At 41.7% G+C, this 26,819-nt stretch overlaps 1 protein-coding gene across 2 annotated transcripts in view; it reads left to right on the top strand.

Moving 5' to 3' along the window:
• Positions 1 to 15,327: 15,327 nt before the first annotated feature.
• dlgap1b (discs, large (Drosophila) homolog-associated protein 1b) overlaps positions 15,328 to 26,819 on the top strand; it is a 194,670-nt gene continuing 183,178 nt past the window's right edge. For both annotated transcript variants that reach the window (XR_008567441.1, XM_054766333.1), the window contains exons 1-2: positions 15,328 to 15,426; positions 24,511 to 24,687. The gene's annotated coding sequence lies outside the window, so the exon portion shown is untranslated. The remainder of the gene's footprint in view (positions 15,427 to 24,510; positions 24,688 to 26,819) is intronic.

The raw sequence follows: 26,819 nt of genomic DNA, 5'->3' as shown, positions 1-26,819 counted from the left end.
AAAATTACAGCGTTTTTTTTTCCATTTCTAGTGTTTTTTTTCATTTGCCTCTTTCCAAGTTTATTCTCAGAAAATTGTAACTTTTCTTCTCATTAGAATTTTTTTTTTCTCTTCATATTTTGGCTTTTCTCTGCTAAAATTTCTGCGGTTGACTTTAAAAAATAATTTTCCAAATATTTCAACTTTCTTTCAATTTTCTTCTCTTGATGTTTTGACATCATATTTTATACATTTTCCCCCACCTAAGCTTCCAAAAATGACAATATTATTCATTGTTTTTGACAATAAAACAGGAATATTTCAACTTCATGCTACTAAAAGGACATTTTTCCTCATGCTGTGACTTTATTCTTGTGAAATGATGGCTTTATTTCCTTCCTAGATGACAACTCTTCTCTTAATATTTTTACTTTGGATTGATTTTCTCATTTTTGCTGCTGCTGCTGTTTTTTTAGACTGTGCTGCGGGCAGATAAAATCACAGCCGAGGGCCGCAATTGGCCCCCCGACCGCACTTTGGACACCCCTGACCTACACTACTGGAAGCATTGCAGCCACTACAAAAATACGATAATAGACTGTTGGGAATAAATTAATATAATTTAATAGAATAAATACTATTAAATGTAGATCAGTGCTTCTGGTAATGGTTAGGCCAGCAGAGAAGGCTTTGCTGGCCCTGACTGCACACCACTTGCAGTAAGAGTTGTTCTTGTCAGTGAACTTTAATGCAATGAAATGTTGTAATTGATCAGTTTTGTGCTGTTCTGAGTAGAAAACAGGGTTAAATATTCATTGAGTGTTATGAAACGATCATTTACTTCACTGAAGGAGTTCATTTTTGTTGCATGTAAAGGTCGCTCGGCGCTTTGACTCATCACAGAAGTTGCCCATCCCTGATTTAGCGTGTCTAGTCTCAAGCGAGCACTTATTCGGAGAAAGTTTAAATTCAGTCTGCTTTATTCCAAGTGGCGCAGTCCCCAAATGGGATTGAGGATGTTAGCATTAGCCCACAGTCACTTTGTGCTTGACAACCACTGCTTTCAAAGCGTGTAGACGTGTTCCGGTCCAAACAGAACAGCGTAGCTTTTAGAAATGCAGCGAGCGGTGGAATATAAATGTCACAGCATGCGTTGTGCTGCGGTACATAAGCAAGCATGAATGTCCAGTCAACAGTTGCCTTCTCTTCTTCAAAAAGGCATGAAATCACGTCTTATGCAATCCGAAGACTGCAAAGAAGAACTTTTGACCGCATTTATTTTGTATGAAATCCTGGGCTATAAAGGCCTCCGGACTGCAGTCCTTCACTAACAACATTTTCTCATTTTCGGCATCCGGTGCTCCCTCGGATAATCACTGACAGCAGCGTGTGGTCTTGACAAAGGTGGAAGAAAGCGATGCACAGCAAAGGAAAGAAAGACCACCATGACACAAATCCAATCATAATACGTCTTGTCGCTCCGGACACGGTGGGGAAGTAACAGTTGATGACGGCTAACTGGATGTACAGTAGCGCTTCCTTCCAAAGCACCTTGACACGTCAAGTATTGTCTCGACTGTGACTGGAATGTGTTGGAGTCAACAGTAGAATACTTTTCTATGCAGTGATTGCATGACTGCAGTCTTTCACTTGGCGTAGCGAGCAGCTGTTTATCTTATCAGGCCTGGTGGAAACTCTCGCTTTTCGTTCTCATTTCAGCAGGAAATGTTGACTGGTGGCACAAACTAACCTGCTTAGCCGACCTTTTAGCAGGCATTTACACTTTATAAAGGAAACTGTGGTTGTATTTGAATAAACTGATGCTTCTTTTCCAGTGTCGTTAACGGCTGCAAATCAATTCAGTCAGATTTGGTCAATAGAATGTTTTGATTTTTTGTGGTGATTTACGGTCACTCGGAATCACGCAGAAGAAGAAAGAAAACTGCACGTATTCAACGACGATGCATTTAAAAAGGCAGCTAACTTTAATGCACTTTAATGGCTACATTTCATGAGCTTTCCAAAAATAATGAGAACATTTTTATGGAAAATAATGACTGAGCACATGACGATAGTGACAAAATAATGAGCCAACGTCAAGCAGGTCTAAACCCTAAATGGCAGCTGTGCATGTGAATTTTTTGTGGTGCAGCATATTGTAGGTCATTTTCATGATAGCTAAGGTGTAATTACTACTCTAATAACAACACGGGGTCACCTGTAAGCTAATGTAGCCTAATGTAACCTCCACGTGGAGCTAATGTTTAACAACGTGTATTCAAAGTCAACCTTATATCAGTTAAACGCCACACTTGACCTGCTTTTTGATTGCTTCCACAACTAGACGCCCCCCTCACACCACAACGTGCTCACAGCCAAAGTAAACAGCGAGTGACTCCTAGTGCAGTGATTTTCAATTATTTTCTGTCATGCCCCCACTGGGGGACATAAATGTTTTGAGAAACTGATATCTATGTATTTATCTGGACTCTACAGACTGAACTCAAAGCTGAAACCGACCAAAAGCAACAAAAATGGGGAGCAGTGAAGCATTCAAGCGTATTTAAGAGTCAAATTGCATGCTGAGTATGTATATTGGCAGGTCTGCACTAACGCTGAAAGTCCTCCGTGCCGCTAACGCTCCCCCAGGGGGAACCCGCCCCACTATTTGAGAAGCAGTTGAACATTTGGGTAACTAAGTGTGACCTCTCTGCATCCAGACCACCAGCAGATGGCGCTCAAACATTGCATTGTGTGTGTATACTTGTTTACGTTGCTGTAGATTGAGTGTGATGACATGTTTATGTACTGTAGAGGGGAACGACAGTCATTACACTCCTTCTATTCCACATCAAACACTCTGCTATCAATTGCCTGGGTCTGTCATCAACTATATATGAGTCATGCCTACAACTTGGTGCCATTTGTGTCCCCATGATTTTACATGTTTTCAAAAACGTAAAAAGCACAATGAATATGCATTAAGAGCACTTATGAATAAATGATGAAAATGTCCCGAACACATTATTCAATATCCTGAGCTCGACCAACATATTTTACTTGTTCATTTGTATAATTGGTCACACTTTACAATAAGGTACACAAAAATACAATAGTTACTGAAGAACTAATGAAGAACTAATGAGGAACTAATGACTAAGGCACATAAACCTAGACTAGTTACTGAGGAACTAATGAAGAACTAATGAGGAACTAATGACTAAGGCACATAAACATAGACTAGTTACTGAGGAACTAATGAAGGACTAATGAGGAACTAATGACTAAGGCACATAAACATAGACTAGTTACTGAGGAACTAATGAAGAACTAATGACTAAGGCACATAAACTTAGACTAGTTACTGAGGAACTAATGAAGAACTAATGAGGAACTAATGACTAAGGCACACAAACTTAGACTAGTTACTGAGGAACTAATGAAGAACTAATGAGGAACTAATGACTAAGGCACATAAACTTAGACTAGTTACTGAGGAACTAATGAAGAACTAATGAGGAACTAATGACTAAGGCACACAAACTTAGACTAGTTACTGAGGAACTAATGAAGAACTAATGAGGAACTAATGACTAAGGCACATAAACATAGACTAGTTACCGAGGAACTAATGAAGGACTAATGAGGAACTAATGACTAAGGCACATAAACATAGACTAGTTACTGAGGAACTAATGAAGAACTAATGACTAAGGCACATAAACTTAGACTAGTTACTGAGGAACTAATGAAGAACTAATGAGGAACTAATGACTAAGGCACACAAACTTAGACTAGTTACTGAGGAACTAATGAAGAACTAATGAGGAACCAATTACTAAGGCACATAAAATTAGATTAGTTACTGAGGAACTAATGAAGAACTAATGAGGAACTAATGACTAAGGCACATTAACTTAGACTAGTTACTGAGGAACTAATGAAGAACTAATGAGGAACTAATGACTAAGGCACATCAATTTAGGGTAGTTACTGAGGAACTAATGAAGAACTAATGAGGAACTACTGAGTAGTGGTTAGGGTTAGGTAGGTTCGTTTCTCATTAAGGACTGTAATTTTGTGTACCTTATTGTAAAGTGTTACTGTATAATTTAAGTACTGTATTTCACCTTGAAGGTGTTTCCCATCAAGTGTAGTCGAAATGAAAAAGTACTGAAACAGTACAATGCAAGCCTGTCCAAAATACGACCCGGGGTCCGACTGCTGACGGCTGCTCGTGTTTTATTGGCCCTCGGTGTAACCCGCTTGGTTCAGCCAGCCCTGTGTTCTGCCCTGTGCTGAATGAAGGTCTGCTGAATGAGAGTCGGGAGCACAAGCCGTGGACCTAAAAGCCAGGACGGCCAACTCGACGTCCAGCGCGATTGTTAAGGTGTCAGGTCGGGAGGATTACCACCATACATTTGCACAGCTACACTGACTGCCACCCTTACATCGGCATATTCCACACACATTAAACATGCCCTCACATTACAACAATTACAAACTATTTCCTTTGTCATTCATAACATACTTATTTTTTTCTGTACTCAGCTCTCTGTGAAAAAAAAAGTATGAACACCCCTTGGTATGATGTAATACTGTAGCTATGGATGTTAGAATTGCATTCATTGAAACATTGTGTGTAATTTATTGTGTCTGTTATGTGTGTTTGCAGTGACGGAGCAGAGTGGTGAAGGCCAAAGTCTATTTAGTGCTTGAGTGTGTGGATTGTTAACATGCTGCGTGTGTTTGTTGACAATAACATGGCCATAGGGTCACAGAAAAGTGTGTGCTTGCGCAATCACTGACTGCTGGAATGTTTATTACCTTGTGATGGAACACCTTTAGCGCCTATATTCCCACTGGACATCCTTAGACGTACTGTAGATTCACCTTTGGAAGACTCAGAGTAGCTCAGTCTTTTACTTCTGATGAAGTGCTGTCTGTTCACTGAGTTTGAATCTGTCTGTCTGACTGTCTGTGACAGTCAGAGTAACAACAAGCCACTTGATCCTATACCAGCTGGGCCTAAAAGAGCTTTGCCCCATGGTACGACCCATGTGTTGCATCTTATAACCTGTCACTCTCCTCTGGGGTCCTCTGGTCTGGACGGACTCACGCTGGCAAACTACCATCCATTCACCCATTTCCTATGCCCCCCGTCGTATGAAATGCATATGAAAAAAATACAAGGCTATGGCATCTTCTGTTGCCTCGCTGATTGCCGTGAAGCAATCAGTGAAAGTGTCTCTGGGGGCAATCCTGGACAAAATGCTGCACAGGCTGGTCAGGGAAACCACAATAGCATGCTGGAATGTCTTTTCGTTTCCACCAACAGAGATGATAGCTGCCCTGGCATGTGTTGTGGAGATCTTAATAGGTACACCCACTGCTTTCTCGGGAGGTTGAAACTACGGTAGATGGTTTCAATGTGGGGTTCTTAGAGCTGGCCCTACCCAATGTAGAGCCCTAGGCGAATATGTATGCCGACATTCAGAAATGTACATAAGCTTACAAAACAAATGGAACTGCATTGCTTTTACATAGCATTGTCTTTAATTTATGAGATAACATATCACCCGATTTACATGCTTAACAACTTTTATTCACGTTGCTGAGGTGAGGATGGTGACGACTCGCTTGGTGTGACAGCTCCTTGCCCAAACTGGCGAGCACTACTCGGCAATTACAGGCACGACGTTCAGAGTGCGTGTGAATCAGAGCCCCAGCTGTTTCCTGCCAATGATAGCGACCCTGATCCGGAGCTTTCCAGCAACCCTCTTCAAGTGTTCCTGATAGGTCAGGCTGCTGTCCAGGGTAAGACCAAGGTATTTTGGAATGTGGTTCATTCTTGAAAGACAGAAGGCAGAAGGAGACCTTGAGGTCCATATCAGCTTGTCTGTGTGGTTGAGAGGAAAGCTATGACAGTGGTCTGAGAAGGATGAGGTCGAAGGTGCCAGTAGGAGAAGTCGTCCTCCGTCTTCTTCAGGTCCTCTGTAAATGTTGAGCTAGGATGGATCCTTGGGTGCAATTATTCAAGGTCCTGGTTGAGCTTGGTTACTGCTCACTCCTTAGGCAACACTGGTTCTACCAACGGGCTAATCCCAATCAGGAGCAACCGTTCAAACAGCTCGTAGGATGTACACAGTGGAGAGACTGTTCGGTAACTTGCAGGGTCATCATCAGGTTTCCCAGGTTTCAAGATGACAATAACCTGGGGCATCTCTCCAGATCTTTGGGATGACTCCAGTTGAGTGGATGACTGCGAAGCGAGAAGCCAGCCAATCACAGGCAGTAGGGCCAAGTTTCTTCAGGAATTTAGGATAAATGCCATCAAGCCCTGCTGCCTTATCCGCTGTGGTGAATAAAAGGCCATATCTATCTCACTCCTGGTGTAAGATCTGGCAAGAAGGAGGAGTAGGCCGCTGAGAGACTCCTACGAACTCCGTTGCATACCTCTTTGGTAGAAGGTACCTTTGAGATGAGAAGTTGGTGTGAGGCAACTGTGTTAGCTGTTACTTTTGGAATTTGATGCTGGGCAGATCAAGCAGAACCACACGGCGTGGGAGAAGATTCCATTCCAAGAAAACAAGATCTTCTGATTCTGATTTGCAAAAAACAGGTCTGCCTAAAAAGAGCCTGAAAAGTCGACAGAGGGTTCAAAATGTTGCAGACTGCATTTGACTGGAGCACTGAAAAACGATCAAATTACGACCTGTGCTGGTCTCTCTTCATTGTTAGGGTGAGGGCTAGGGTTAAGGTGCTGTTCCTCACCTACAAAATAAACCAACATCGTATCCGACTGATCTTTTAAAACCCGATGCGCTCTCATGTGCTTTGCACTCTCACTGGAGGCCACTTCTGAACGTTCCAGAGGTTTGAAAAAAGACCATTGGTGAGTGGGCGTCCACTTTTCGAGCATCTGGAATAGTCGACCCGAATAGTCGATCAGATAAGCACGCTTTTGGGAAATTTTTATGTTCAATCTGAAGACTTGACCACTTGCTTACCGTTTCATTTGATTTCTTTCTGTTCTTTCTGTGTTTGCTTTGATTTAATATCTTTGTACATCACCTTGATTGAATGTGATTTACAAATAATAATTATTACAGTGATGCTAATTCAATTCATTTTTTGATTATTATGCTTGCTTATTGTGCTTTACTCTGTCGTAGAATGATAAGATGAGACATGTTGATGGATATCATTTCAATGTTTCATCAGGCACTTACATAACACAATGTAATCATCTTTTTCAAGCTAATTGTTGCCTGCTCGCACTCATAGAGTTCCAGCTTTGCAGGGGCAGTAGGGGCGGGGGGCTGTCACAAGCAAAATGCAAATAGGGTCAGGACTATCCAGCGAGGCGGGCAAATATTGCGTAAGTTCTCTTGTGGTGTAATTGCTGCTAAGGACAGGATGAGAAGATCAATTATTGTCGTATACATGAAAAAGACCACCATACGATGAAAATACACATCCTTAACATTATTAACATCCATCCATCCATTTTCTATACCGCTTCATCCTCATTAGGGTTGCGGGGGCATGCTGGAGCCTATCCCAGCTGACTTCGGGCGACAGGCGGGGTACATTATTAACAATAATATGCAATACATGACAAAACTTTTGAGAGTGGGTGTACCACAGGGATCCATCCTGAGTCATTTACTGATTGATTTTTTCTGTTATGTTTGAGCACTGTTTTTAATGTGCTTGATGTTTTTGTGTTTATTTTTTAAAGGAAGCACCTGATTGGCCCCGCCCTCTCTGGAGCCTATAAATGTGTGCTGCTGGCTCCTCTCAACCTCCTCGTCATTCTCCTGTGCCATTCGGCTGCTTCTGTCTGGCTGCTGGGGTGACGCCAGGGTTTTTCTTCTGTTGGTTTTACTTTCTGGTGTGACTGCCTGGACTGTTTTCGGGTTTGTTTGGTTTTGTTTTCTTGTTTAGGGGTAGCTGTGAGGTGAAAGATGAGTTGGGTGACTTGATTTTCTCGCCTCCTGCGTCCTCATTGAACATTATGTTCCCTTGTCGTAACAATTTCTGTAGATTCATTTGGGAATCGTAATGAAGTCAATGTAGTCATCCGTGTAGATGTTTTGTTCATGGGTGATAAAACGTGGCTCATCTTTGAAGTGCAGAATCACTAAATCAAAAACTTTATACCCTCAGCAATTTAGTCAGCGACTCACTGCACCCATGACAGGAAGTGGCAGCATCCTGATTGATGGCGCAAGTGAACGTACAGGAATGACTCTTTCATTTAGAAGGCGTCAAGCAGCAAATTAGCACGGCTCTGGCACTTGAAATGCCCCCAGGAGTTACTTTGCAAGGTCGTGTCTGACTTCAAAACCGTGTAGTTTGTCAATGCACGACAGTGAAAAAGTGGAAAGATCCAAGTGATGAGACGCTCAAGGCTCGCGTCACTGCTGGCTGATGACGAAGTAATTATTGCTGATTGTCTGTTTAGGATGGAGGATGGACCACGTTGTCAACAACAACAACAACAACAGCAATGTCGCCACGGAGAATTGAGGCTTCCACACACAACAGGTGTGAAAGGGTGGTCTACTTTTGATGTGCACGCTTATACTCGATCACCACACACTATCAACTTATAGTCGGACCGATTTGTTAAAGCAGCACTGCATGAATATATAATGATAATAATAATGCTGAGTTATGCTGAGCTAGAACAATGTGTTGGTGATGTGCTAGCGGCTGTGTGTATAGGTGTTATAGTGGCTGTAATATGCTAACGACCTGGCTCGACATCGCATAGTTTTTGCATATTTGGCAGCGTCAGCTTCTCTCTCTTTTTTTTTTTTTGTGAATGCTCGTAAAAAGACCAAAGGGGAAGAAGAAAGTGGAAGACACTCAGGACGATTGCATGCGTCTGCCAGCCTGACAGTGACGTGGCCACACTGCTGTAAATCACTATCTAACATTGTCGTTAAAAAAGAAACACAATGTGGACAATTTAGGTCATATTTTTGATTTAATATGTAGAATTTAGCAGATTAACTTTGCATAGCTTCCAATTTGTACACCTGTGATGATAGCAAAGGGACCAACTTGTACTCTAGTTTGATATTAATGTATACAAAGTGTATTCCGTCAGTCATGAGCGTGGTTATGGCGTGCAGCTAAATAACACGCCTCATTAGAGGTTGCATCTCTTAGCATGTTTAGTGAAAGATTGAAAAAGTTGGCGCGCAGGGCGCTGTTGTGTGCACACATGCAAAAAATGAGATGGTAAACGAGGACTGGAGAAGTTTTCACCTTGTTTGTGGTCCTCGGCTTGTGAAATTGACAGCGAACGTGCGAAATTCTAACCATCCAATCTGCTGTTTCCCCTCGTCGTCTTCTGCACCGCTTAGAAGGAAATGGAAAGACTTCCCATTGTGAACTCAGGCAGAAAACCATCTATTTCTGCTTGCATTAATGATGAGCACACAGTTTGCCTGTTTATTCTGCTACATTCTTTCAGCGAAGCACACTGCAATGTTTTATCACCATGGCTGATGTGTTAGCAGACAGCTAGCTGTTCACATTAGCCTCATCCCGGACTTTTCCCATCGGTTTAGCGTCCATGTACAACTAACTAGCATAAAATGTGGAGAACATTCCCTCATGTAGCAATAACGGAATATCTCTTCGGGGAACGCTCACCTTTTATCGTTTTCTAGCCTAGGCTACTTTGGGAGCTGGAGCCAGCTTTATGTAGCAAAGACGCTATTACTGTTTTATGCGCGCAATTAGCATACATATTTAGTGCGAATGATTACATTTGTGAAGCCGTTGTGAAACTCAAGGCTAATTTAGCACTTGACACATTCCAACATGGTCCACTGACTTAGGCCGAGGCTTTTTACACCACGTGGTTGAAACACAGCCTCTAAGTGGAATTTATTGGCCAGGACACGGAGCGCTGTGACATTCCCACCATTGCAATGATGTTATTAAGAGCTCTAAGTGAGATGGAACACCTCATTAGGCTAATGATGGCACTGAGCAAGGGAGGAAAGCTGCTTTCACCTTGTGAATCTATCTACACTATAGCTATCTGCTGTATCTATACATCTATATTGGGAGATGTCTTCTACTTTTACTATAGGTCACGTGGCCTAGCATGTCCGAGGTGGACTGGGTTAACCTCGGTTAACGTCTTCCCCGGTTAGGGTGTTTTTTGGTTGACGCAGAAAATGTACACCAAAATTTCACCTCTGTTTGTGTACATTCACCGGTAAGGGTACAATATGGCGCATGTCTTGCCATGTTAATACCCTGCATGAGCCCAGTCGGGTTCTTAATGTGTTTTTCTAACAAAACATCCTTGTTAGCGTCCTATTAGCTTGCCACTAATTGGTGGATTTTGATTCTAAATGCATATAATTGATGAATGAAAGGGATAAAGGAACATTTAAGGTTACTTTTACCTTCAGTGACTGTTTCCAAAGACACGATGTGGCAGCAAGATCAACACGAACACCAATTTCCTGTTTCGTCATGAGCTATTTATTAAATTTAATACTGTTTTGCATCTTCTTTATCAAATGCCGGCACTTGCAACGCTCTCTGGCTCCATTTTTGTGTTTAATGAAGCGAGAAACGCTATTGAATTAAAAAAATAATTCATGGCAAAACAGGAAGGCGGTGTCTGTGTCGATCTTGCTGCCACATCGTGTCTTTGGGAACAGTCAAGTCAAGAATCGCATCTTAAATGAAGGTATAAGTAACCTTAAATCTTCATTTAGCCCTTTCATTCATCATCCATCCATCCATCCATTTTCTGTGCCACTTGTCCTCACTTATGCAATCACAGGATGGAGATCATTTATATGCATTTCATATTGTTTTCTGCATATCAAACTATCATTGTAAAACTATAAAAACATGTTTTGTGTTAACATTTTTGACTTTCTGGAACAGATTTTACAGGATTTACATGATTTCTTATGGGAAAAATTGATTGAGTTAGAGTCAGACTTTCTGAAACAGATTAATGATGCTAACCAGGGTTCCACTGTAGTTTATTTCTAAGTCCTTCATTCAGTTCTTGCCGATAATGGCTCTTACTGTGGTGAGCTGGAGTCCCAAAGCTTTAGCAATCGCTTTATAACCTTTTCCAGACTAATTAATCTCGGCTAAGTTATTTTTTAATACGGGGGGCAATCACTATTTCACACAGGGCCATGTAGGTTTGGATTTTTTTCTCTCCCTTAGTTCAGTTGTGGTGCCATTGACTCGTATTTAAATTTGCTTGATGATGTGGAAGATTTAAGTGACAAACATGCAAAAAAAAAAGAAATCAGGGAGGGGGCAAACACTTTTTCACTGCACTGTATAGACTGCATCAGTGTATAAGCTACAAGTGTCCACGTCGGAACACTGGCTAGTTGGTACACAGAAGGATGTTACACAAAAAGGTTTTTATAAAATAAATTCCGTTTTCCAGACAGTGCATTTAAGACGGCTAGTAGCAGTAGCCTACCAGAAAATCATCCTCCTCTTGGAAACTAAAATCATTAAATTCATCTTCTTTTGTGTTGGAATTGAACAGCCTCATAATTCCTTCGTCACACATTTTGTCAGTCTCTCTCTTTTGTTGTCGCTATCGGTCTCTTTTGTCTCCAGGCAAATGAACTCCTTTAGCTTGAGCGGTCCTCTTTATCACACAGCAGTGCAGCCTTTGGAAACCGGTTGGTGATTCTCGGGATTGGTGGATTCTTTGACACACTACAGTATAAAGACAGACACACTATAAGCGTTGCTGTCCTACCTCCACTCGATATTCCCAGCGTCACCCGTTTAGCTCTGATAACGAGACGTGAGGCGCTTTTTTTCATCGGAGTTGAACATCTGTCGCGGCCCAAGCAGTCCAAGAAGTCGTAGTGATTCTACACTTGATCAAACTTACTTAAGATTTGTCAGATCAAAACACGACCGCTGCATAAGGCTTCAAAACGTCACATTAGCGTCCACTTCAATACTTCCTGAAGTTGCAATCTTGGCGTTTTAGCCATAAAATAGCCCCCTCACTGTATAAGCCGCAGGATTCAAAACACGAGAACAAATTAGCGGCTTATACATCGGAAGTTACGGTAATTTGGAGCCGAAGGGGGACAGCGCCTTTTACAAAGTAAGACGCAAAATACAAAAATAAGAAAACGGAACAGGAAAAGAACCTGACACCAACATTGGTAAACATTCATTTGTCATATTTTATTGTCATATTTTGTCATCATCTCAAAACAGCTGTTTTCACGTAATATTCTTTTTATGATATTCATTCATTTGTAAAACATGAGTTGTCAATCATGCCAAGAATGTGCATAGGGTGTTTTTTTTTTAGTCAGGGTCCACACACGCAGTATTTTAAGTACAGTATAGTACATTCAGAAGTAAAATAAAAGAAGCAATCTGCTAATTGGTGTACATTTGTACATGACATCCTGTGAAAGCACTCAGATCAGGTTCAGTCTTGCCTCCACCAAAGATGTTTTCGATGTTTTTACCTGATGTTGTGGCCTTTTGTGAAGATGAAAGTGTTTTAACAAAATCAGAAATAACTTTTGCTGACCTTCCCCTTTTATATCATGACATCATATGGCCAATCAACACACACACACACACACACACAATGTGCTCACTCAGCACTATCCCATATGAGTGCTCAATAAATGAATTATCCCCCCAAGAGATGGTTTGTTGAATGAAGAAAGTGTTTTTAGCACAAAGTGAAACAAAAGATCAAACAGCTCGCGTGGTGAAGAAGAAGTATCCCGTGTGAGAACGTTGCTGTGGTGTGATAAACTGCTTGGGACCCCGATGCAGGACTCAGACAGTATACATCATGTACACAAAAACACAACTAATAGTGGATAAATACATGATAACGCAAGAAGACAATTAAACATGAATCAATGGGGACAAAAGGCTAGTAAACTAATAATGAAACTAAGAACGGTAGACTGAGCCACTTAGGAAAGAGAGCACAATGAAAACAGAAAGTGACGAGAGCAAAAGACACCAGGAGAATAAGATAACGGCCTTAAAAACGCCTTTTTTTGGTTTTTTTTACACTAATCAAGCCTGGATTATGCTGCTACGCCACACAGGCTCACTCCTTTCCCCTCCAAACCCCCCTTCTCGCCTTTCTTCTGATTTTGGATCAACATTACAATAAGAGTGACTATTTTAGTTCATTATTAGATTAGATTCAGCTCCATTAACCCTCCCTATCTCTTTAATTACCATTGTTCACTCGCAGCAATCAACCAATCCAAGCTTAAGCTCAATATTAAGCCTCACACACTTCTTTTTAGAACACATTTATTATACATTCAACTGTATAGGTACTCACCACTACTATAATTATAATGAATGATGATGATGATATTTTCTCTGAAGTATGCAGAGCTGACACTTTAAACTTGAAAAACCTGCTGCTAAAGTGTTGATTTTCTTCCTTCATTCACTCCATAATGGCGACTTACGGCGGCAAACCTTTTTTCTTCCTTTGAGATAAGTCCATAGGTATGAATGTGAGTGTGAATGGTTGTTTGTCTACATGTGCCCTGCCATTGGCTGGCGACCAGTCCAGGGTGTACCCTGCCTGTCGCGCGAAGTCAGCTGGGATAGGCTCCAGCATACCCCCGCAACCCTAGTGAGGAGAAGCGGTATAGAAAATGCATGGATGGATGGAGATATCCACAAGTTCCTTGTCCTGCAGCATCATGACCTTCTTCTGGTCCTCCTAGCCTGTAGATGTGGCGCCACCAGCAGGAAGTGCAAGGTAGCGGGTTGAGAAGTGTGCACGTGGCCTTCCCAGCATGCCTATTCCTAAAATTATTTATAAAACCGCCCTGTATGTGGAGATAAAAAGCACAAATGGGTGGGTTTTCACACAAATACTGTGACTCTCAAATGAACCCTTTAGCTTGAGCGGTCCTCTTAGTGTAGTAGTGCAGCCTTTGGAAACCGGTTGGTGATTCTTGGGATTGGTGGATTCTTTGACACACTACAGTATAAAGACAGACACACTATAAACGTTGCTGTCCTACCTCCACTCGATATTCCCAGCGTCACCCGTTTAGCTCTGATAACGAGACGTGAGGCGCTTTTTTTCATCGGAGTTGAACATCTGCCGCGGCCCATGCCTGTTGTTTGCATGTTTAGCTCTTACTTTGCCTCGTGCTTCCTGTTTTAGTTGCTAGCAAAGTTGTCAAGTTGATAAGCACAGTACGGGGACAAATTAAGTCTGATTGCGGATGTTAGGTTTTGTCGAGTTGCATCTTGAGCACAAAGCCTGGGTTTGTGGAGCCACTTTCGCCGTACACCCCCTTGGTGATGAAGTTTTTAACAACCCTCTCCATTGCTTTCATCACCAAGGACGTCAGGGCCACAGGCTTCAAGTCGTTTAGCCCCTTGACGGCGCCCTTCTTAGGGGATAGGGATGATTGTGGAATGTTTCCACTTCTGGGGCTCTGTGCTGCAGTTCACTGGGGTAAAAAAACTTTATCTGTATTGGGACCAAAGCAGTACAGGAAGTATTTTATGTATGATGCCGCTGACAAAACAAAGAAAAGGCCATTGGTGGAGGTAAAAACACACAAAAACTACTTCTACAATGCAAGCACATAAAGTGCTTTTTAGTGCTCAAGTGCTGTTGTCCTCCTCTTGTCATATTTTGTCCTGAGAGTTTCATTAAAGCAAAGCCGGTGTCATTATGCTAATTCAACAATTCCCCATGCCCTTGGAATAAAGTAAAGCAGCAGCGGCAGCACGAGGACGAGGCAATCAGCCGGCTACGTAACATAACACTGTAGGTGTTTCTCCTATGTGGCCAACAGAGAAGCTCCTTATTAACTTATAAATAATACAAACATCCTCTGCAGTGGTTCCCAAACTTTTTACAGTTGTGCACACACTTCAGACATTTGACCTGAAGCCACATAGCCCCCTACATACTGTACACCCTAACTTGAAATATTGAACATAATTAATTTGATTGTAATTTCGGGTCAAAAATGTGTATTTTGCAGAGTCACATTTTGGTAAAGTCTTGGTAAATAGATAAGTAATCATCCTACATATATTTTATTCACGGGGGCACCGCCAGGAATTCAAGGCCCCATGAAAAACAATCACCTCCGGCCCCCCACCACCCCCAACTACAACCGCTAGTTTACTGCTAGTGCTTTTAGTGCTTTTTAATTGTTTTTTTTACAGTGTACGAACGCTGTTAGAGGACAAGCCTGGCCCTTTAAGAAGAATTGCATTGTGGGAAGTTGAGTGTTGTAAATCTGTGATTGAACAGGAGGCAGTGTCTGTCACGAGGGAGAAATGGCCACAGACTGCCTGCAATGATACTAAGCGACATGTCATTGAACACGAGTTCAATGAGTGTTGCTCACCTTCTTCTCTGGGACAGGAAGGGGTAAAGTAAGTGGGGAGGCAGGGCTTCTGCTGGATCATTTGTTGTTAAATCTGGTAAACGGGGGCTAATAATCCATGCTAAACATTTACCTGCACTGATTAGATGTTGGTTAAAAAGGAGTGAGGTGTAGGCTAACACAACATGCTAACACTCTGCTTGTTTATTTCATTGTGGACTTAAGCTAACAGGTTCATTTCCACGATACACAGACTAGCTAGGCTACAAAAAAAAACGGGCCACATATTGGCATTTTCATTTGCTTCTCTTCTCTCATCCTTTTCTCTTTCCTTTTTTCACTCCCAGACTTTATTTTGCGAGGCGTTGTAAGTATATAGTTTCACTGTGTTCTGCCGCAACTGCCGACAGGCAACAGGCTGCAGCGATGAAGCACCGTGAAGGTAGTAGTGGACCAAACCATTTCATGTAGTGGGGTTGTAGGTTAATATGCAAGCTTACATTTAGTCAATGGATATTTAACTGTTACTCTCAAATACAAGAGATTGTTTAGTCGTATTAGTCGTCGAACATATATATATTTTTAATCAAAATCAGACAGCAAAATTGCTTTACCTTTTTATTGTGGCCCCTGTCAGTCAGGAGCCCTTGGAATTGTCCTAACTTTTCCCGCCTTTATGGTGCCCCTGTTTATTCCAGTCTGATGTTGGCAACCTTCCTAGAACTGGTTTGAATTTGTGCATCACTTCTTTTTGTCCACTCACGATGGCTATGGTTTAAGACTGCATATTCAGACTGGAAGCTAACTAGTTAGCTCACTAACATGCTATGCAGTGATCCTGTAGCCTGCGCATTAGCAATGTGGAGTAAACAAAGAATAATAGGAGTGTAAAGGGGATTGTACGGGTGTTATTTCATGTCTACATGTTTCTAACAATGGTAAAAACAATTTCTTTACAAAGTCATAATCATGTTTTCTATGCTCTCAATAAGAAAATATTAAATTTATTAACATTGAATCCTACATTGCGGAAGTTCACTTCCTGTGGTTGGGTCTGGAACCAATTAAGATAAACGAGGGACGACTGTACAGTTGAACCTTGTTAGCATACGCCCCAGTTAGCATGTTTTTAGGTCAACATCAAAAATTTATGGCAGTACATTTTCCGGCTAGCATGTTTTGTCATGTTATTAATACACTGCGTGAGCCCAACTGCGTTCTTAATGTAATTTTATCACAAATCGTCCTTGTTGGCAGCCTATTAGCTTGCTACAACATGGAAACTGGAACTGGAGTCAGCCCCTTTGCCCCCGTCTATGATGCCATCCGCGCTTCACTCTGTGGGCCTTTGCTAGCTAACACAGTTATGTGACAGATTGAATAATATGCACTATGTGGGTGTAGTAGAAGTAGTGTTTAATAATTGCCTTAATTCATAATTGCCTTAATACTCATATAGTACCTATTTCATGTTTAAATGTTAATTGTTAGTTGTTACAGTAAGAGTACAGTAAAATGTTTTTGTCTTAATTCTATTGTAACAGAAAAAGCAAGAGTTATTGTAGTACTGGAGGGCGCCAGCAGGGGGTACGTCGCGCTTTTTGGTCATAATAAGGACACCTTGCTTCCTCCTTCTCAGTCATTACAAACGTGGCTTGAGGAAAGATCGTGTCCATTTGTCCTGATTCAATAATTCCCCTTTTCAGGTATTTGCCCTTCCAAAGAAGTAGTTTATGCTTATGAATGTGTCATTGAATGTTTAAACGTGTTATGGAATGTGTATGTGTTACGGTGTATGTGTGTATTTCAAGTTAATGAGGTTTAAACGAGCTAATGCTAAAGCTAACGGCTAAAGCTAACGAGCTAAAGCTAATGTTAAGAGAACCGCCATGTTTATGATGTAACACTGTGAAGAGGAACATGCAAAATGGCTTTGTAGTCTCCTTGTTAATATGTGTGTTTTTATAGTGTTACAATTATATTTACGTGCATAAAACAATTCAAAATGCATATAAATGACAAATGAAAGTGATGAATGAACATTTTAAGGTTACTTTTACTTGCACTGAAGACCCGATTATTGGCAAAAAACACAATGTAGCAGCGAGATCAACACGGACACCACCTTCCTGTTCTGTCATGTGTTATTTTTTAATGAAATAGTGTTTCTCACCTTCTTTATCAAATGTTGGCACTTGAAATGTTCTTTGGTCCCATTTTGGGTCATTTTGCAGCCGTGATCAAAAGAAGCTGTTCTCCGTGTTGATCTTGCTGCCACTTTGTGTCTTTGGCAAGAATCACACCTTCAATGAAGGTAAAAATATCTTTAAATGTTCATTTGTTCCTTTCATTCATCTTTTATATGTTTTTATATGCATTTCGAATTTTTTTCTACAGTGGTGTGAAAAACTGTTTGTCCCCTTCCTGATTTCTTATTGTTTTGCATGTTTGTCACACTTACATGTTTCAGATCATCAAACAAATGTAAATATTAGTCAATGACAACACAACTGAACACAAAATGCAGTTTTTAAATGAAACTTTTTATTTGTAAGAGAGAAAAAAAAACTACATGACTGTGTGAAAAAGTGATTGCCCCCTAAACCCAATAATTAGTTGGACCACCCTTAGCAGCAACAACTGCAATCAGGATAACTTGATTTTTGATAACTTGCAATGAGTCTCTTACAGCGCTGTGGAGGAATTTTGGCCCACTCATCTTTGCAGAATTGTTGTAATTCAGCCACATTGGAGGGTTTTCCAGCATGAAGTGTCTTTTTAAGGTCATGCCACAGCATCTCAATAGGATTCAGGTCAGGACTTTGACTAGGCCACTCCAAAGTCTTCATTTTGTTTTTCTTCAGCCATTCAGAGGTGGACTTGCTGGTGTGTTTTGGATCATTGTCCTGCTGCAGAACCCAAGTTGGTTTCAGCTTGAGGTCACCAACAGATGGCCGGACGTTCTCCTTCAGGATTTTTTGGTAGAGAGCAGAATTCATGGTTCCATTCATCACAGCAAGTCTTCCAGGTCCTGAAGCAGCAAAACAGCCCCAGGCCATCACACCACCACCACCATATTTTACTGTTGGTATGATGTTCTTTTTCTGAAATGTGGCGTTACTTTTATGCCAGATGGGACACACACCTTTCAAAAAGTTAAACTTTTGTCTCAGACCACGGTTTTGGGGATCATTAAGATATTTTCTGCCAAAATTGAGATGGGCCTTAATGTTCTTTTTGTTCAGCAGTGGTTTTGGTCTTGGAACTCTGCCATGCAGGCCGTTTTTGCCCAGTGTCTTTCTTATGACACTGACCTTAAAAGAGGCAAGTGAGGCCTGCAGTTCTTTGGATGTTGTTGTGGGGTCTTTTGCTGCGCTCTTGGGGTCATTTTGGTTGGCCGGCCACTCCTGGGAAGGTCCACCACTGTTTCATGTTTTCGCCATTTGTGGATAATGGCTCTTACTGTGGTTTGCTGTAGTCTCAAAGCTTTACAAATGTTTTTATAATCTTTTCCAGACTGATAGATCTAAATTAATCTCAGCTAAGTTATGGTTTAACAAGGGGGGGCAATCACTTTTTCACACAGGGCCATGTAGGTTTGGATACATCCTTCTTTCTTTCTGCTAAATACCACTCTGCACTGTTCCTCCCTGAGAGTGTGGAAAAAACTAAAAAACCAACAATGAATTAAAAGTGCACTTCAAAAGAAACCCGCCGCTAACTAATGTTTTCACCGTGAAATGTGAGGTGGAGGTTGCTTTTCCGCACATCATCATCGTCATCAGTAGCACTTTGTTGTCATTAGCCTCCACCATCAAACACCCCACAGTACAGTGTGGCAACATCTCCACGCTTATCTGCGACCAACGTGTGCTTAGGCCTTCATGACCACACAACAATGGAGTATGACATATCCGACACTGTATGACATTTAAGTCCACCACAGCTGGACATGCAAGGTTCCAAGTTCCATTTTCCCCATAGGAAATCATGTACAGTGAATTCATCTGTTCCTGGGTCAAGCTGTGGCCATCATATCATCTTTATCTATTCAGAATATTCGTTTAACATTTTTAGGAACTGCAGTAGCAATTACTTTACGTTCCAAGACCATCCGGGAATGGTGTGAGTAATTGAGACGTCCATAAAAATGTATATTTTTGACACACGGCTCGCTCCTTACCTTCCAAACCCTCCGGCTAGCTTGATGTTGATGTTCTCTTCCGATTTATGATGAACGTTTGCAATAAAAGTGACTGTTAGCTAGCACGTGAAGCTAGGAGATTAAACTTCAGCATGCTTAAATATACTGTGCGGCGTACCCCAGGAGTCAATACTGGGACCAAAACTGTTCAGCATATACACTCCTGATCGAAATCTTAAGACAATTGAACAATTGCTAGAGTTTGCATTTTGCACATTTGGATCGTAATAAGGTTTTAAGTAGAGCTACAATATGCAAAAACAAGAAGGGGGAGTGAGACAAAAAGCATTTTGAAAACAACAATTAAACTGAAATAGGCTGTTTATCACCTGATCAAAAGTTTAAGACCAGCTTAAGACAGGCTATAAAAGCCAAAATCTCCTCAAAATGTTCATTTTCTGTCAGGCATTCACTCTGTCATGCCCTCCTGATGGCTAAAGCTAAGAAGCTTTCTCTTTTTGAACGTGGTCGGATTGTCGAGCTGCATAAGCAAGGCCTCTCGCAGCGTGCCGTTGCTGCTGAGGTTGGGTGCAGTAAGTCAGCCATTCTACATTTTTTGAAAGATCCCTACCTTCTGTTCTGTAGAAAGTACACAAGCACTAATAAAGTTACAGATGAAATAACTATACCAAAAAGATGGTTTGATTAAAAACAGATTATCCCTGAATCGAACTAAAACTAATGATGCTATTTGGTAATAACAGAAAGGATACTTTTACACAAACACACATTGATGGAGTGGACATCGAAAGGCTGAACGGAAAGAAATTTCTGGGGGTCATTACAGATGAAAAGGTGAGCTGGAAATCTCGCATCAAAAATATACAACATAAAGTGGCGAGAAATATATCAATACTGAATAAAGCAAAATTCGTCCTCTATCAAAAATCCCTCCGTATTCACTCTCTATTCTCCCTGGTATTACCATATCTAACGTATTGTGTGGAGATGTGGGGAAATAACTATAAAAGTACACTTCACTCACTGAAGATACTGCAAAAAAGATCAGTTAAAATAATCCATAATGCCGCGTATAGTGAACATACACTTCCTCTATTTCTAAAATTTGATGAGTTGATTTTCAAACAGCTAAAATTACACATAAAGCAAATGGGCATCTGCTGCCTAAAAATGTCATACTACTTCTCGACAAGAGAGGAGAAATATGACCTCGGGCAAAAATGTAACTTTCAACATTCATACGCGACAACAACGCTAAAAACCTTCAGCATCTCAGTATGTGGAATCAAATCATGGAATGGATTGAGCAAGGAACCCAAACAATGCACTAAGATGAGCGATTTTAAGAAACAATACAAGCTGTTGATGTTTGCAAAGTACAAGGAAGAGTCTTTTAACACTGTGTACATACAATACCATGTCTAAACCAGTGGTTCTTAACCTGGGTTCGATCGAACCCTAGGGGTTCGGTGAGTCGGTCCCAGGGGTTCGGCGGAGCCTCCGCCACGGAGGTTAAGACACACCGGACCCATCGTGTCAATTCATGATGACACGCCGCCGCTTAGCCATCACTGGCTGCAGATAATCACATTACATTGCCTGCCTTGGCCAATCAGTGCTGCGAAGAATTTAGCGCGCTCATGGTGCGTTCCATTTGTACTTGGAAGTCGGAATTTCCGATTTCCTAGCTGGAACACCCGACTGAAACGTAGTCAGCGTGTGACTGATGTGGTAGCACGTCGTGTGATTTCCTTCTTAATATTTTAATCCATACTAACTATGTCAAGCAAAAAAAGAAAGTGGTCGGACAAACATGTACAGCATGGATTCACATGTATCATGGACCGTGATGGGAGTCAGCGTCCTGTCTCTGTTATTTTGTGCACCAGTAAATAAACATATACCTATAAACAAACATATATGATGGGGTTCAGTACCTCCAACAAGGTTAAACCACTGGTCTAAACACAACCACACTCACTACTAACTCTTCCTACTTGTCACTTTATCACGTCATCTCATTACATTTTGGCGTATTCAAAAAGAAGAGAGTGTATTTGGAATACAGGAAGTGAACAAATGTATTGCAGTTGTAAAAGGGATGGGGGGTAGGACTAAGTAAGCTTTGCTTCTTCCTACTCCTTTTGGATATGTGGAACTGCAACTTGTAATGTGATGTCTTCCAATGTAACTTGTATGCGTGTTCAAATAAATTAAACCATTAGCATTAGTTCTGCCACCTTGTGGCCGTTTTTATGGCAGTGACACATTGACATCTTTCAACGTGCATCACCTCTTTTTGCCTCTCGCGCAAAAAACGTAAATGATGTATAAATACGTCTTTGGGATCAGGCGTTCAGGTTCATAAAAACGTATAAATACGTCTTTGGTATTGAATGAGTTAATGTAAGTGTCACATCATTATTACTGCTAACCGGACAATAAAATACAGAGACAAATACAAGTGGCACTTGTAGTACTCTCCTTATCCTGAAGGCTTGGGGGGGTGTGTGAGCTGGAAGGTGCTTGTCATTGCCGTCCTTCCATAGCCGTCCTTTTTTTTTTTTTTAACAGCAGCTCCAGCTGTTATCAGCAAGGCAAATGCAATATATTTTTAGGCTCTGCTGAATGAATGAATTTGACTGACAAATTGGGGGGATTATATACCCAAGCTCACCAGGAGGTGATCAGACTTTTACAACAAAGTATCAGAACTTTTCCTGGAGAAGGATAGGGTGCATGCACTTCATGCTGTATACAGATGAAAGGTAAGAACACAAATGTTTTTTAGTTCATAATAAAACAAAATAAATGGGACGTACTTGAAAACAAGTTTTCTTCACCAAAGTGAATTATTCTCTTCTTTTTCTTGTTATCCTCTTCATGAACAACCTGTATTAACATTTAAAAAGCACATCACTGATACTCACTACTAATGAATGATAATGTAAGATGATCCATGAACAGATGAAATTAGAGTAACAGTAAAGAAGTTATATACAAATTTCACTTTTGCGTCTCACAACAACTGTGGTGTGTTCAAGGACTGCCGAACAAAGTGTGAAATCTCAACACTTGACGAACAAACAATATCAGTCAATCATAAAGACGTTAACTTGTCAAAATTGTTGACTTGTTTTAGCTGTGTCATTACATATTTATAAGTTAAAGTTCAAATCTCCGTTGGACATCTCTGTGTGGAGTTTGCATGTTCTTCCCGTGCGGCGTGGGTTTTCTCCGGGTACTCCGGTTTCCTCCCACATTCCAAAAACACGCATGTTAGGTTAATTGGAGACTTTAAATTGTCTATAGGTATGAATGTGACTATGAATGGTTGTTTGTCTATATGCGCCCTGCGATGTCGGCATACCCCTGCATAAAAAATAAATGAATGGACGGAAATACAAAAAAAAAATGTTTCAAAACTCTGCAAATCCACTGTATTTAGTAGACTGCAGGATGCAGAGACCGGAGCAAAAGAGGCACAGGCAGGCGCAAGCAAACACAGCAGGCAAAAACAAAAAAAAAAGAAGCACTAAACAGAGCACTAAAAAGCAATAGAAGCAGCACAGCGGAGAGAGGAACTACACCGGGGTAGCGCAAGGAAAGGTAGTGGAATGCATGGAAAGCTAGGTTTCATGAATGACAGACCGCCTCACACAGGAAACACGTCCAAATCACATGAAGTGTTCCCACACTATGCTTAAGAAACCTACGAAGCACCAGCAGCGTCCTTATAAAGAAATAAAGACAATTCAAAGCAGCACATAGGAAGGAGAGTCCGAGCTGGAAGACATCACACAAGATGATGATTGCACTTTTTTTTATTGGACAGACAGGCAGACAATTTTGGTTGAACTCCAAATTGTATCACTTTTGCAGTGTTAACACCTTTTGCAAAGAGAATGTTAGGACATATCAGTTTCAAATAATTCAATAGTAGAACAAACCCAAGGTTTGTTCACGTCACGAAAAAGATGTCATGGTTCTACTACAGTATTTATGGGGCATCTTTTGTACAAAATCCTACTAAATTTGTTAACAAATAACACTTCAAGTTTGATGCTCGATGAACATTTCAAGCAGTTCAAAAGTACAGAACACACAACATGGCAAATTGATTTAACATGAGTACATTACTATTACTTTTACACCAATTTAAAATGATGCTTATTCTTCACATCATCATACAATACAATCTCTTCTCAATTTCCCTGCCCAGTCAGTGTCTTAAATGCTTAAATGCATCCTTCGTGCAACATTTCAGCTAGGCTGTGCCAGGCAATGTGTGCCATCTGTTTAGAGGACTGGACCCCTGCAGTGAAGCTGGGGTTGGGGGTGGGGGTTGAATGACCTTATTGTTTCTTTGATGAATGAGCATATCCCACCAGACAGCAGAGCTACAAGTAAATATAAGAAAAAATAAGACACACTATGATTGGAGTGTTTGGTTTAGACCCCTCTCCCAACCCCTGCACACAACCGACCTGCCTTTGGGACATCCATGTAGGTGGGGGGTGGGGGGTGGGGGGTCTGTTTGTGGTGCTAATGAGTTGTTCAAAGATGCTATGACACATGGACTTCCATGTTGACATATGGATTGACCACCTTCATGTGCTGTAAACATCATCTATATATTTATATATAACCTTTGCATGATAGAATGTTCTCTCCTAGTGTCCCGGCGCCATGGCAACGGAGCAGGAGAATAGTTTGTCTCTCATCAGCTGTTTGTGCTGTGACTCCCCTCCGCTCGCTTGTCTTTTTTCTCCTGTCGCGCCTCGCATCATCTCCATGACGAGACGCCTCTTATTATTATTATTGTGAATAATCTTGATCTCAACCGCATTCATTGTGGGCTGAGGTTTGATGCCCAAGCAATGGCAAATAATGGAACACTTATCTAGAAGCCGTATGAAAATGAAAACTGTGAAAACCAAGCTCAGAAAGCTTTCATATCTTTTTCAGGTTCAAAGTATCTGAGCGTGTCCTCATTGAAGAGGCGAGGGCCAGCGCGGGAACATCTGCTACATCTATTTAGGATGCTTCCCACGTGGAATCCTATCAACTATTCATCATCTCCAACAGTGAAGGAAAGAGGGCAGCATGGAGACAATAGGCTTTGTGGTAAAGCATACCTGAAAGGTACCCACCTGTTTTCACCAGGAAACTACAACTACTACTTCCTTTCTTTCTTCCGGCACCCTCCTGTTTTAATAGTTTCCCGTATTTTAATTTTCATAAGAAAACTGCCACAGTAGCACGCTTCCTGTCCACGCAACAACACTTGGTAAAATTTCCCTTTTTTTTTGGAAAGTTTCCCTTATTTTCAAATGCAAATGTTGACAGGTGTGGCGGTAAAGACACCTTTTGGTTTTTAGAAACAACACTGATTCCTCATGTAACGGATGACAGCTGGTGCAGCTGTACCTCACAAACCTCACTCCCTGACACCGTAAAGGAGAATTTTTTTGTGGAATTTTGGCCATCATATACAATCCTTATGTAAGACATGAACACACGTCTTTCTCTTTCCTGTGCGTTCTACAGATATAAAAAGATAGAGCTCATCAATGCACCTAATGGGACACATCTATTAAAACACCTCCAGAAACCTCCAAAAACGTTTTTATCATTTTATATCCAAGCTGTAACCATGTAGCAACAGGCACATTCATGATAACATATAATACTTACATTATTTTGCCGTACTTTGGTCCTTTAAAGCATTCCCTTCCTGGGCGCATGGACTTCACATAGCAACATAGAAAGGAACGCCACACCAACATTTCTAAACTCAAAAACAAAAATACGGCAGCGGTGGATGCAGCTCCAATATGTAGCCTTACCTTTTGGTTGTGGACTGAGGCATTGTGAGCACGAGCGTGTGGTGAAGATAGGAGCTAGCCGGTGTGGTATGGCGAGGTGTCACTCCACCATTACAATGTTCAGTTCTAAAATACACTTTTGGTACAACTTAGACACATCCTCCCCGGCTTGTGTAACTTTAGTTGTCCACGGATCTCCCCGCTTGATCCACAGCCATATGGACACCTTATCTGTTGCGTCAGTGATGTTTTTGATATCTTTTCTGTTGTGCTGTCCCTTTACTCCCAACATCCTGAGTGCTCTGATGAGAGACTGGCCTACGAATCCTCTGCACCTGACCTCCATGGGGGTTGCATCGGGTCCTCCATCCTCTGTTTCAGCATTCACCTGCCAGCTCCTCATTCTTGGCCCTCTTCCTGGCAGAGAGGGCACAATGGATTCTCTGCCAAGCCCCAGCGGAAGAGGTTGGACGGGCTTGGGAGGACATTGTACATTGACCGAATGAGGAACCTGATATGGTGTGGCTCAGATCTCCTTAGCTCTGTCCACAATATTGTCTGATCAGCTGCCTCCTCCAATTGGGTCCACTGTCCTGGTGAAGCGGGTTTCCTCCACCCCTGCTCGGACCTCTTCCTGGATCAGATGACACCTTTCCTTTCCCTTTCTTTTCCCTTGTTGAAGTGAGGTCTTGGGTTGCTCCCGAGATGTGACCGTCCAGAAGCAACTGTTTCCACCAGCTCACTGAGTCGCAAGCAGAACTTAGCCTGGTCGACTGCCTCGTGAACCTTCCACTTCCTGCCGGTTTTTACTTCTATGCCAGTTGAGGAGACTCTGATGTCACTGGAGTCTCTATACAGCAGCACCTCTCTTGCTCGGGTGACCATTAACTCCTCCGTCAGACTACTGAAGGGCAGTTTCAGCTTGTTGTTCCTCCCATACGAGGCAATGCTGCTGAGGCTTCGTGGTAAGCCCAACTACCTTCCCAGGAAACAGCTGACCTTCCTCTTGAAGCACTCAGTGTTGGTCAGTGGCACATCATAGACCAGCAGTGGCCAGAATAGTGGTGGCAGGATGCCACCTGAATTGGTGAGTGGGCTTCTGCACTCCACCTCTGCATCCAGTGATAACGCCCTTCTCAAGCCCATGAAATGCAGATGTTTTTGTTCCGGAAGTGACTCTCAAACTGAAGCAGCTGTAATAGTCCTGTATGATGTCCTTGATCTTGCCTGGAATTTTTTGTTAGTCAAACAAGGTTTCCATTGGCAAGGTTGAACCACAGGACTGCCAGGTCTCCTTTGCCCGCTGATCAGCTGCGACTCCTGTATGCTTGATGCAACCAGGGAGTCCCCCCTTCTGCAAAGAGCTGTCGCTATAACAGTTGTTCACGAGGAACTCTGTCACGCGCTGGGCAACGATTATGAAGAATATCTTGCCCTCGACACTGAGGA

The sequence above is a fragment of the Dunckerocampus dactyliophorus genome, chromosome 21 (genome assembly GCF_027744805.1).
Source record: "Dunckerocampus dactyliophorus isolate RoL2022-P2 chromosome 21, RoL_Ddac_1.1, whole genome shotgun sequence".
In the NCBI taxonomy this organism is placed as follows: domain Eukaryota; kingdom Metazoa; phylum Chordata; class Actinopteri; order Syngnathiformes; family Syngnathidae; genus Dunckerocampus; species Dunckerocampus dactyliophorus.
The sequence above is the reverse complement of the archived record's forward strand: the minus strand, read 5'-3'. Positions and strand labels throughout refer to the sequence as shown.